The 12,757-nt window shown below is 44.3% G+C and overlaps 1 protein-coding gene and 2 long non-coding RNA genes across 6 annotated transcripts in view; 2 read left to right on the top strand and 1 right to left on the bottom strand.

Moving 5' to 3' along the window:
• The window catches only part of LOC310692408 (uncharacterized protein), a 132,105-nt gene that overhangs the window by 16,357 nt on the left and 102,991 nt on the right, over nt 1-12,757 (top strand). Inside the window, exon 2 of one of the 4 annotated variants that reach the window (XR_014518771.1) lies at nt 5,377-6,629. The exons of the other annotated variants lie outside the window; for them this stretch is intronic. The gene's annotated coding sequence lies outside the window, so the exon portion shown is untranslated. Of the gene's footprint in view, nt 1-5,376; nt 6,630-12,757 lie in introns of those variants that run through there. 4 annotated transcript variants of the gene reach the window in all.
• Nucleotides 7,186-10,094, top strand: LOC310692426. Its single transcript, XR_014518801.1, has 2 exons — nt 7,186-7,289; nt 7,764-10,094. It is a non-coding gene; the product is annotated as an uncharacterized lncRNA (long non-coding RNA).
• On the bottom strand, nt 8,812-10,654 carry LOC310692448. Its single transcript, XR_014518823.1, has 2 exons — nt 10,134-10,654; nt 8,812-9,882 (listed from the first exon to the last, which is right to left on the bottom strand). It is a non-coding gene; the product is annotated as an uncharacterized lncRNA (long non-coding RNA).

Genomic DNA, 12,757 nt, shown 5'->3' with positions numbered 1-12,757 from the left:
TTGGGACACGGGTGGCGCTGTGGGTTAAACCACAGAGCCTAGGACTTGCTGATCAGAAGGTCGGCGGTTCGAATCCCTGCGATGGGGTGAGCTCCCGTTGCTCGGTCCCTGCCAACCTAGCAGTTCAAAAGAACATAAAAGTGCAAGTAGATAAATAGGTACCGCTCCAGCGGGAAGGTAAACGGCATTTCCATGCGCTGCTCTGGTTCGCCAGAAGCGGCTTAGTCATGACCCGGAAGGTGTACACCGGCTCCCTCGGCCAATAAAGCGAGATGAGCGCCACAACCCCAGAGTCGGCCACGACTGGACCTAATGGTCAGGGGTCCCTTAACCTTTAAAATGCATTTATTGGTGTGTGTTTTTCTTTTAGTACATCTACCAAAGAATAAAATAAAATAAAGTGGGATAAAGGGTTTGTCTCAGGACGCTGGAGAGTGTGTGCGCTGTGTCCTGTTGGTGTTGTGGTGTGATAGGAGTCAGGGGAGTGAGAAATGTCCCTATTGTCACCCAAGGAATGTTGGAGGGTATGCCAAGTGTCAGAGACTTTACCTGATGGCTATCACGTGGGCCAGTCCTGCATCATATTATTCACTCTGCTCTTATGGGGCTCATGTGGCGCTGCATGTTTTTGGTGCCACCAGAAAGAGAAGCTTGGGTACATGTATCCTATGTGTAGGAGAGTTAGGCTCCATGCACTACTAAATATCTGTTCCATAATTTGGGAAGTAATAGAAATTTTTATATGGCATTATTGTATGTATCTGCTTATGTGCTGTATTTTAGGAAACCAGGGGTGTATATGCACATCAAATGTAAGTGTAATATCAGGTATAATAAAAAAAAATACACTATGCTAAAATTGTTCATATTATTAGCAGAACCAGGCCAGGGGGAGGAGGGAAGAGAATTCTTACTTCCGATTTGAGATCAAGGAGTGAGGCAGGGGTTGGGGAAAAAAGCCATGTGAATAAACTCGACATTAAGATTTTCAGTGAAAGCCATCCCTAGTTCTGCCCCTCCATCTTTGGTACTATACAACTTGTGCCTCTCTCTCTCTCTCTCTCTCTCTCTCTCTCTCTCTCTCTCTCTCTCTCTCTGTGTGTGTGTGTGTGTGTACATCTTGTTCTCTCTTACTTCTCCCAATGTTTTGCTTGTTTATTTACTGCAATAGTCTTACACATTTTATTGTATGACAGGCCATCATATGGCGCCCTGAGGCTGCTTCTCAGTAACATGTCACCTCATGCATGTTATCAGAAAAGCGTACTTTCTTTCCTATTTCCTGCCCAGAGCGTCCTTCATATCTAAACACATTCGGGGGGGCGAGAGGAGTCATTCTATGCACCATTGCAAAACTTTGTATATTAAGTTTATGGTTGCTTGGCATATAAAACACGAAATATTTATTGCATTTTTAACAACCAATATTTATAGTAACATGTCACTCACTTGGTATGTACTTTGCATATGAACCTGGTACATGCCATGGATACTCATTTTGGAACAAACTGCTCTAGCAAACATTCAAAACCGCAAAGACATGGTGCAAGTGTAGAAGGAAAAAGTTAATGTATTGTATGCCTATGCAATCTAAGCACACTGTAATAGGTCTATGGCTGTTAAGGCAGCCCTGTTTAGGGTAGTTTTTAAATGTCTGATGTTTTATGATTTATCATCATCATCATCATCATCATTAATTCTGTTGGAAGCCGCCCAGAGTGGCGGGGAAACCCTGCCAGGTTTGTGTGTGTGTGTGTGTGTGTGTGTGAGTGTGTGTAATATAAATATTCTGCCACTTTCCATGAAACTAAAAATGGAGCCTCATGAACCAATTGCCAGCTGTTGGGAACAAATGACAAGAGCTCACAGGTTTGTCACCATCCCTGATGCTCCCTTGTCCTAAATGAAACTTCTGCCTTATCCAACCAGGCTGTTCCATCCTGTTTTCACTGTTAATACTTTTGTTTAGATTTGTAAATTTAGCTGCTCATAGCATTGTTACTGGAAAACTGCTGGGGGGAAATCATATTGTATCTGGGCAGAGGCTGTGAACAGATATTAAGCAGTCAGGGCAAAGGGCACCTGTCATAATTTGGTCCCTTGCACATTTTTTCCCAATAAAGTGCTTTGTGGGAAAGGTAAAATGTGATAGTTTGGGCTCCAAAGAGAAGAAATCACTACAAAAAAAGAGGGTCAGAAGACCAATTGACCAATTGGTGGAGTCTTGCATACTTATGGGAAAGCAAGGATCCCACAGAAAGCTCTCCTGTTCCACTGGATCTGCTGCCTGTGCTCCAAGCTCTCTCAGTTTAAGCTTGCAACTCAACAAGCAGGGCATTCTTGGTGAAGGCACCGCATCTATGAAACTCCCTCCCTCCTGTAAAAGCAGCAGCGGTGCATGCAGGGGAGCGACAACAGGGCTCTCCTGGTTACTATTGCCATTACCGGCAAGGTGGGGAGAAAATTGAACAAAGGTTATCTACAAAGATTGCAACTCTGACCATTGCAGAGAGGGTCATTGGTTACATTCCCCCCCCCCCCGAAAGTTCATGTCTAAATCCAGAATCAAGTTAATGAAGGTTGTGGTTCTTATTAAGTGATTAACAGCAAAGCAGTCTTTCTCTCCCTCCTCCTTCAGAAGCATTCAGTATGAAAATGTAATTTAAAACTGGAATTACACGAGTTTCAAACAGATGGCAGAATGTATGCTTGTTCTTCCTAGCCTATTTTGATACTTCCAGTGTGCCATTAAAAAATAGGAATAGTTTAAAGCAAAAAAAAAAAAAAAAGATTAAAGACAATGGATAGAATGTTTAGACTGGAATTTTAAAAGAACATAGCAATTCATTGGGGGGGGGGGATAATTTGCCATACTTTAATGAACAGTATCCCAGATGCTTAAGGCAAGTCTGCTGATAGGTTTCCCCAGGAAATTAGCAGAGCAAATATAATGACCTTGAAATTGCACTTTAAAATGTCCCATATATTTTGCAATTTGGCTTTGAAGCAGTAATTACATTAAAAACAAAAGACTATAACAGCTTGTGTTGTAGTACATCCAGACAGGTCAGGTACTGTACATGGCTGAAAAAGGAAAGTGGCAGAATTAATTGAGTGGTATTTGTTTGCATTTGAATAAAGCAGACAGTGTCCCGAGGGGAAATCCTGGTCAAAGTTTACTGAACAAGCCAGTCTGCAACTTGAGCAGAAAGAAACAGAGGGGTTTTGCTTTTTGATGGGCCCTATTCAGAGCTGGACTAGATTCAGCTTAACTTTCACAAGAAAACTTTCTCACAGCTAAATAACCTATCTGAGCATGCGCTGCCTCAGTGAAGATCACACCACCGTCCCTGGCTCCTAGGGTTACCAGACGTCCCCGGTTCCCAGGGACAGTCCCTGGATTCACCAATCTGTCCCCGGACAAAATCTGTCCCCGGAATGCCCCCGGATTTTAATTACAGGGGTGTCCCAAGCCCATAGGGAAATTCGTCCTGCGAAGCAACTCAAAAACGGAAAACCCTTTCGTCTAGCGGGTTTTCCGTCTTGTGAGGCATTCGTCTTGCGGGGCACCACTGTAATGTCCCCTGATTTATGCCTGGGGACTTGCGGTGAAGCAACATGGCGAGTGCCATGGCAGTGAGCAGCACCCGAGGTCCCGGCCACGTCAAAGTTCCAACCAGCCAATCTGCTGGCGGGGGGGGGGCTATTTAAACCGAGGCGCGAGCCAGAGAGCTTTCTTCTGGCTCGCTTCCTTGATCAACGCTCGCCCCAAAATTGCGCAGAGCCGCCCGCAGCAGAAGAGCAAGCGGAGCTCTTCTGCTGCGGGCTCTGCACACCCAAGTTGGGGGGGGGGTGGAGGGCAAGCGAGATGGTGAAAAAGAGAGGCCTAGAAAAGAGCTGCAAGACACACAGAGAGAGATGGAGCCTTGTGTGTGTATTTTAATGCGTGTTTTCCCAAGACCAGCGAGCGCCTTTACTCAATCTCTCTCTCCCCCCCCCACCTCTTTTTGGGGGGTGTTTGTGTGTTTGTAGATGGGCTTCTCCGCCTGCCTTGTGTCGAGGTGCACGCCCGACAACTTTGAGGTTCCCCCTCCCTAAAAAAGGTCAAGAACTCCTGGCAACCCTTTCCTAAAATAATAAAGCATGAAATTTTTTTTATAAAAAAAGCGTCCCCGGATTCCTTGAAAAAAATCTGGTAACCATATCCTAGGTAACACCTTGACTTTCCCCTTCTTGCTAGCTGACTTACTGACCCATAAGTTACCCACTGAATGCTCTCTGCTGCTGCAGGTCCAGCAATTCAACGTTATGTTAACCTGCGTGAGATACATATATTGCTTTCAGTATTGTACAGTAATGCCCTCCATTTGATTATGCTCTTTGAAAGGTTGAAAATGTAGATGAATCCCTTCCATGCTGTAATGCCACTATCAGGACCATCAGATTTGGCTAAGTAATGGCATCACTAAGGATTATTAGAGTGAAGGCTAGTTAGTTATATATTTGTTATTTTATCTCACTCTTCAGACCAGTGGCGTAGCGTGGGTTGTCAGCACCCGGGGCAAGGCAAGTAATTTGCGCCCCCTAACCCGTGGATTTTAGCACTCGAGTGTGAGCGAGCGCCCCCCCCCCAGATGTTGTGCCTGGTGCCGCCGGGCCCCCCCCCTGCACCCCCAACGCTACGCCACTGCTTCAGACTAGCATTTTGTCCCAGCCTGAAATAATCAAAGATTTAAGCAAAGCATCCCTCTCTCTCTATAACTCTTGCAGAACTTAGTTCCAATAGTACCAAGTTTGCTTCCATAAAAAGCTGCATTGAGAGGGAAACAGAAATAAAGTCTGACCAATTTAAATCCCAATGGAATTTTTAACACTCCATATGTTAGGCAATGTTCCTCTTAAATGTTTTAAAATAACACTGAGCTCATAAGCAACTACTAGGCTTTCTTTTACCTGAGAGAGGTGGCAGCTAAGAACATCTTTTGATCAATAGTTCTGTGCTGATGACAATGGACCTTGGATGGACTTGGGCGGATTTCTTAATACTCTGCAGCAGTTCCAGAAGGTCTCGAAAAGCGACTTGCCCAAGCGAATCTATTTGTCAAATCTTGTCAAAATTATAGTTCTGGAGGCAGAGCCTTGTGGCCTTCCTGCCTTTGACGCCTAGGCTGCCAACCCTACAATAGTTCTGGCAGTGAACAAGTACACCGCTTCCTTTGTTCTTTTAATTTCAACCATTTGTATGCTGTTTAATCACAGTACGATTAAACAGCATGCAGGAGACCCAATACAATAATGAATCAAAATTATAAAATCAGAATTAATTCAGTTAAAAAGTCTAAAAGTATTTATTTATGTTTGTAATCTTTGGTTAAGGCTGATTGCCGAAGAATTGATGCTTTTGAATTATGGTGCTGGAGGAGACTCTTGAGAGTCCCATGGACTGCAAGAAGATCAAACCTCTCCATTCTGAAGGAAATCAGCCCTGAGTGCTCACTGGAAGGACAGATCTTGAAGCTGAGGCTCCAATACTTTGGTCACCTCATGAGAAGAGAAGACTCCCTGGAAAAGACCCTGATGTTGGGAAAGATGTTGGGCACAAGGAGAAGGGGGCGGCAGAGGACAAGATGGTTGGACAGTGTTCTTGAAGCTACAAACATGAGTCTGACCAAACTGCGGGAGGCAGTGGAAGACAAGAGTGCCTGGCGTGCTCTGGTCCAGGGGGTCACGAAGAGTCGGACACGACTAAACGACTCAACAGCAACAACAAGTGGCAGAAGTTCAATGGGGGGGGGCTGTCTGCCCTCAACTGGAAGGGAGTTCCACAGATGTGGGCCCATGACACTCAATGCCTTGCTCTTGAACCTTCTTGGCATAGAAGGGAGAGGTGGACGCATAAATAGGGTAGAGAAAGCAAAGGTAAAACGCCAATTTTTGTTGAAATTATTTTTTATGGGGGATTTACTATGCCTTGGAATTTGCCATTATTGCACATTACCAGCTGCTAAAGACAAACACAAAGGGGTGCTTTCCTCCCTTCAATCTCTGCTTGTGTGCTCTCCTGAGGCATCTGGCAGATCATTATGGGCTGGACGGGCGTTTGGCTAATTGACTGTGGCAGTGCTTATTAGCTATGGCCAGAAACAGAATTCCGAGTGAGATGGACAATGTTTGTAGAGCAGATTTGCCAGTGAAGAGAATATATCGCAATTAACTCTTGATCTCCTTAAAAAATTACGGAAGCGTTGCCATCAAGGATTTTCACCTTTTAACTCTACTTTATGTTGCAAATAGTCTGGCTGCAATCCAGCCCACAACCATCACACTTCAATCCCATTGAAATCAATGGGACTTAAGCACAGGCAACTGTGAGCTGGATTGAAGCCATGATTTGAAACACTTCAGTTCTGCATTTCCTTTTTCATTATGATAGATAATAATTTCTCTCTTGATGAACAGAAACTGAAACTCCATTAGGGGAAGAAAAAAAAGACGCCACAAGTAACTTTTGAGGCGTTTAATCAAAACCTACTGGTATTACACGAGGAAAATAAAAATGTGCATTTGTTGAAGTGTTGTTGGTTATATACTGTTTTTGACTTTTCTTTAAAATACAAGACTTCAGCAAAGTTGAATAGTTTATAAGTATTCTTTTTTTAAAAATTGAACCTAAACAATCAACCAGCCGCCTGCCCACCCCAGTTGCAACACTTTCAGCATTAATTGAATATTTTAAGTTATGCATTATTTCCATTGCAAGTTTTGCACAACTCTAAAAAGTGTGGCTAGCCCACGTCACAACAGTATTCTCTGATTCTTGGGATATTTTGCCACATTATGCTGAGGCAAACCTCAGCAACAGGAAGCCTAGGGACATCACAGCAACCATATGGATTTAGCTGCATGACACCTGGGTTCACAGAGTTCTTGAATTGGAAGGGACCCTGAGGATCATCTAGTCCAGAGCTTTCCAAACTGTGTGTCGCGACACGTTAGTGTGTCAGCTGCTCCTTCTGGGGCCAGAAAGGGCTTAGTTTACCCTCCAGTTTGTTAGGGAATCTGAATTACAGTGGCACCTCGGGTTAAGAACTTAATTTGTTCTGGAGGTCTGTTCTTAAACTGAAACTGTTCTTAACCTGAGGTGCCACTTTAGCTAATGGGGCCTCCTGCTGCCGCCACCACATGATTTATGTTCTCATCCTGAAGCAAAGTTCTTAACCCGAGGTACTATTTCTGGGTATTTAGCGGAGTCTGTAACCTGAAGCGTCAGTAACCTGAGGTACCACTGTGTTGTTGTTGTTTAGTCATTTAGTCGTGTCCAACTCTTTGTGACCCCATGGACCAGAGCACGCCAGGCACTTCTGTCCTCCACGGCCTCCTGCAGTTTGATCAAACTCATGCTGGTAGCTTCAAGAACACCATCCAACCATCTCGTCCTCTGTCGTCCTCTTCTCCTTGTGCCCTCCATCTTTCCCAAAATCAGGGTCTTTTCCAGGGAGTCTTCTCTTCTCATGAGGTGGCCAAAGTATTGGAGCCTCAGCTTCAGGATGTGTCCTTCCAGTGAGCACTCAGGGCTGATTTCCTTCAGAATGGAGAGGTTTGATCTTCTTGCAGTCCATGGGACTCTCAAGAGTCTCCTCCAGCACCATATTTCAAAAGCATCCATTCTTTGGCGATCAGCCTTCTTTAAGGTCCAGCTCTCACTTCCATACATCACTACTGGGAAAACCATAGCTTTTACTATACGGAAGTTTGTTGGCAAGGTGATGTCGCAAAATGATGGCTGTCTAAAAAGTGTGTCACCAACATGAAAAGTCTGCACAGTTCTGATCTAACCCAACCACCTGCAATGCAGGAATATGCAGCTGTTCCATGCAGGGATCCCGCCTGCAACTTTGCCATTGTCAACACCACGCTGTAACCGACTGAGCCATCCAGGCTGATGTGTTCCTTGTATCATGATTTACCATTGTAGATGCACACATAAAGCAGGTCTATGGTTTTGTGTGTGTTTTTTAAAAAAGTACTATGTGAAGTGGCTTTGTACAGACTTCCTGTGGTTTCATGCTTTCTCTCGCATGACACAAGATTGGCTTTGTTATGAAAATACATGTCAGTTTTGTCCAGACTCACATGGTTCAGGCAGGCTTGATTTGAAAGTGCCTTTTGTGGGAATATTCAGGGATGCAGGAGAGGATATAGTGTTTGATTATATCCTTTCCAACTTGTGTTAACAAATTCTACAATTTAGCAGAGTAACATTCCCCTTTTTAAACTTGCACAGCAGATGCGTTTGCTCAGGCTCGCTAAAGCCTCTAAAATACATTTCGTTGGCAATTTCCCCCTTAGTCCCTCATAAAAGATAGACACGACACAGTCTTCTATAAAAGTATAAAAAGAGTTTACTCACACATTCTGTCCACAAATGGATCCCAGAAGGCAGACTTAAGTTACAAAAGTAATATACACCTGGAAACCATCCCATAAGGAGATAGCCCCTTTGTCCTCTCTTGCCTGGAAGCCAAGAGAGCGTCTTAGGCTAAGCAGATGTTGCTTCTTCGACGAATGTAGTCAGAGAGAAAGATGGCTGACCAGTCCTGCTCTTTTGTTACCTGGGCAGGTGAGGTCACGCCCACCTCTAGTCACATGCAGAGGAAGTCTGTCCCAGCCTAGAAGAAACAGGAAATTCCGACTGGCTGGTCCAGACATCCCCTTTTTATGTCCACTCTAGGGATGTTGTACTTGACTGCTCTTGTGTTTCACACCCCACACCTTTAGACACAGATTTGTTCAATTCATCCTTTTTTTAAAAAAACAACAACAACACCCCCCCTCACAAAGACGCAGACCTGCTTTTGCAGCTTTTGAAAACAGATTCTAACTTCCTAACTTTACAACTCTCCTACTCAACCTATTTTTCCACAGCTGCAAGTGTGTGTGTGTGTCTGCACTTATGGAATAGGAAAGTTACTGTTGGGTGAGGGGAGGAGGGCAAAAAATAAAAGAGATTTGATCAAGATAATATTGGCAACATTGGCTTTTGCATGCATATCTGACTAGGCCATGCAAATCAGCACATAGCGCTGGATTGGTGCCACTGGGTTGAATGGCATAAGATAATGTATTATCTTTAATATCTCTCAGAGATTTAATCTTCCTTAATTTTGAATACATAAGTTATGCCATCTCTGAGCAATAACATTAATAAGGTGGATATAATTCATCTCTTTGGGGCTTTTGTATACATATATAAAAAGTAAAACAAATAATTTTGTATGGGATCTGCACACTCATCAGCTACAAAAGCAAACAGTAAAATATACTGGATATGGATAATAATTTCAAAAGTTCCAGTACAAGTATTGCCATGTATGGTTTTTTGCTCTGTTGCTTGTTATTTTAATGTTAATAGTGAAACTTGACTGAATATCTTCACAGGAAACTTACTCCATTTTTAAATACGGAACAGATTCACTCTTGTGTTATTGTAGGCAATGTGCCCAACTACACTGAGCTGAACTTGGTTCACCGTCGTTAATTAATTAACTTGGATCATTGCACAGTAGTTTGTTACAATACAAATGTGGGGAATCTTTGGACCTCCAGACGATGCGGAACTACAAGTCCCACCATCCCTGGCTATTGGACTTGCTTGCTGGGGCTGATGGGAATTTTAGTTCAACAACATCTGGTGGACCAAAGATTCCCAACTCTGAAGATGGGGGTGTTGTAAAGCTGAACACACAAAAACAGGACAGCAGTCGTTTTACCCCATGCTTTAATTGTTGCATTCCATTGCTTTTCTTTACAGAAAACCAGATACAAAAACAAAACCAGTTTGCCATCCGAACATGTATAGTTCCACATTTTAAATTCATTTAACTCATCATTATTGTTATGTACTGAAGTTCTCACCCTGGGCCAGCAGGGGGATACTGTAGATAGTTATGCAAATGAAGGATCGAAAGTGACCTTCAGTGATTGGATAGTTTTAGAAAATGGTTACTGTTGCATTCTAGTAGAGCTCTATATAAGCAGGCTGACTGAGCTCCTCAGTTCAGTTCTGTTCCAGTTTACAAATAAAGAGCTGCCTTGGGAGAATCGCTGTGTCGTCTGATATGTTCGCCCACAACTTAACAATTATTTTATTCACTTCCTGCCTCGGACCGATTACCAGCTATCAGCTGAACCTACCCTGCACGGTTGTTGTGGAGATATTGAAGGAAATATGGAACAGCTGCAAATGGGGACTTAGTGCTTGCCTTATAGCCATGAAACTTAGCTTCCTTTAACCAAAGTACAGTGGTACCTCGGGTTAAGTACTTAATTCGTTCCGGAGGTCCATACTTAACCTGAAACTGTTCTTAACCTGAAGCACCACTTTAGCTAATGGGGCCTCCTGCTGCTGCCGCGCCGCCAGAGCACGATTTCTGTTCTCATCCTGAAGCAAAGTTCTTAAACTGAAGCACTATTTCTGGGTTAGCGGAGTCTGTAACCTGAAGCGTATGTAACCTGAAGCGTGTGTAACCTGAGGTACCACTGTAATGCATCTTTGTAACCCAATAAATTGTTTTTGTTCCTGAGTATGTGTCAGAATAGATAATTGCTAAGCGGCAAAAAATAATATTTATAGCCTTTATCTGGGGAGTGAAGAAATCAGGGTGGAACAAAGCACATGGACATAACTAGTGAATAATGGAGGAATAGTCTTCCCTTGTGTAAAAAAAATATTACGAGTCAGCTGTTTAACTCATTTAAGAACTTAGTTCCATTCAAATAAAGAATTATGGACCAACAGAATGTATCAACAGAACTTAGAAATATATTGTGGAATTATAATTGGTATGATAAAGAAATAATTAAATCAAACCCATGCCCAAAAATATCCACTCAATGAATAAGTACAGAAGTACAATTCTTGGTGACATGAACACGGGAGCCCGCCCTGTCGTGTGGATTCAAACTGCCGACATTCCGATTGGCAAGCCCAAGAGGCTCAGTGGTTTAGACCACAGCGCCACCCGCGTCCCCATAACTATAAATATAAAACACATAACTATGATCTGACCATGGAGCCACTGGCTATATTGTTTGGCTACATTCATGATACGGTCTTGCCCTTGCTTTCCAGCTACCAAGGAAAGGACCGAGGGAAACTCATGGCACATGCCACATGATTGATAATAGAGAAGTAGCATAAGCTTCCACAACTTCTGTGGTCAGCTAATCAAAGCCCACGAGTCCTGTAGTGAGCCCTGCTCTTCACAGCTCCTGCCCTATTTTTGTATACCTGTGCAGGCAACAAAAACAGAGTGATCCACCTGGTGACACAGTTCTCTGTTAGCTGGTAGTGAGTGGTGTTTGGCTTAGAGAGCCATACGTTGTACTGCTTTCCAATTGTTACGTCTGCCATCATTTGGCAAAATTCTGAAATGCCAGCCAGCAATTCATTTTGGAGCTATAATTTCTGCCTGTGTTTTTTGGTTTGTCTGTTTAAAAAATCTTAATGGCCATTGGCATAAACATAGTGAGCATTTCTACACCATAAGCAGTTGTAATTCTTCTGCCAATGATAGAGCTTTCAAAGATTCACCCCCCCCACCCCCCAGATTGATGGCAACCCCAATTCTCAGTACCCTCGCCAAACTACAGCTCCCAGGATTTTGGGAGAGAGGGGGGAGAGCCAGGACATTTAAATTGGTGTAAAACCAATATAAGCATGCACCTCCAGGCACTGGCAGAGGAAGAGGGAGCGGGGGGGGAGCGCACCTGGCTCCCCCCCCACACACACTGGACGCCAGGCCCTTGTGGGTGCTGCGCCACGCCCCCAGGAAGCACACCAGCCATGCCTACGCCTGCTCTCCGCCCCCAGTGCCGGAGCATGAAGCTCCCCCACTGCCTCCAGGGGGCGAAGTGAAACCACTGCGTTTTCAGCACTGAAGTGTCCTCCTTGGGGTGCAAGTCTGGGCAGTGTGTAGAGAAGTCCTAGGTTGCCCAGACGACAAGACCCCTCTCTCAGTCTCACTTATGTGGTCCAAAGCAAAGCAGAGCAATATGTTTGGCACCAGCTTGGCTGCAGGAGTTGCCGGAAGGAGGCGTACAAGGCACCATCCAACCGTCTTGGGGACCCCACTCCGGATTTGTCTAGGGTTTACTCCTCAGCCTTTTCTTCTTCCAAATATATCCTGCAAGGCAGCAGAGGGTTAGTATAAGAGTTTTCCTTCTCCTAGACAGGCCACCTTCTCAGATGGACGAGTCCCACCTGTCCCTCATTTTCCTCTATGGCACATGCAGAAACCTCCTTCTTGACCATTGGGCCCACTATTAGTCTTGTCTGCTCAATCCGTCAGAGCCTGTCTTTGCATGCAAGGGAAGTCCCTGACTCACCAGGGGTTTGACCCATTGGCCTGCCAATCGAAGTTGTTTCCCAGGTTGTAGCTACTGTTGCATGCTGACAGCTTCTAGGAGCCACAGGTCAGAGCTGAGCACAGGGTGGGGACCAAAGGTGGACAAACTACCCCAGAAGCAGTGTTGACATGTTCCCCACCAGAAGTACTACCCTCCCCTAACACCCAATACATTCCCAAAACTAAAAGGTTTGCTGCAGTTTTGGTGCTGCTGCAATTTGTTCGTGCCAGCTGTTTTGAAAACAATTGCCTGTGTGCATAAGCAACCTCCGTCTTGAATTTTCTCAGATAGAAGAGTCACTTGGTAGTGATGAATAATTCAAGGCACTCTACTACCAACCAACTTTGAT

The sequence above is a fragment of the Podarcis liolepis genome (genome assembly GCF_965112155.1).
Source record: "Podarcis liolepis genome assembly, chromosome: 13".
In the NCBI taxonomy this organism is placed as follows: Eukaryota; Metazoa; Chordata; class Lepidosauria; order Squamata; family Lacertidae; genus Podarcis; species Podarcis liolepis.
The sequence above is the reverse complement of the archived record's forward strand: the minus strand, read 5'-3'. Positions and strand labels throughout refer to the sequence as shown.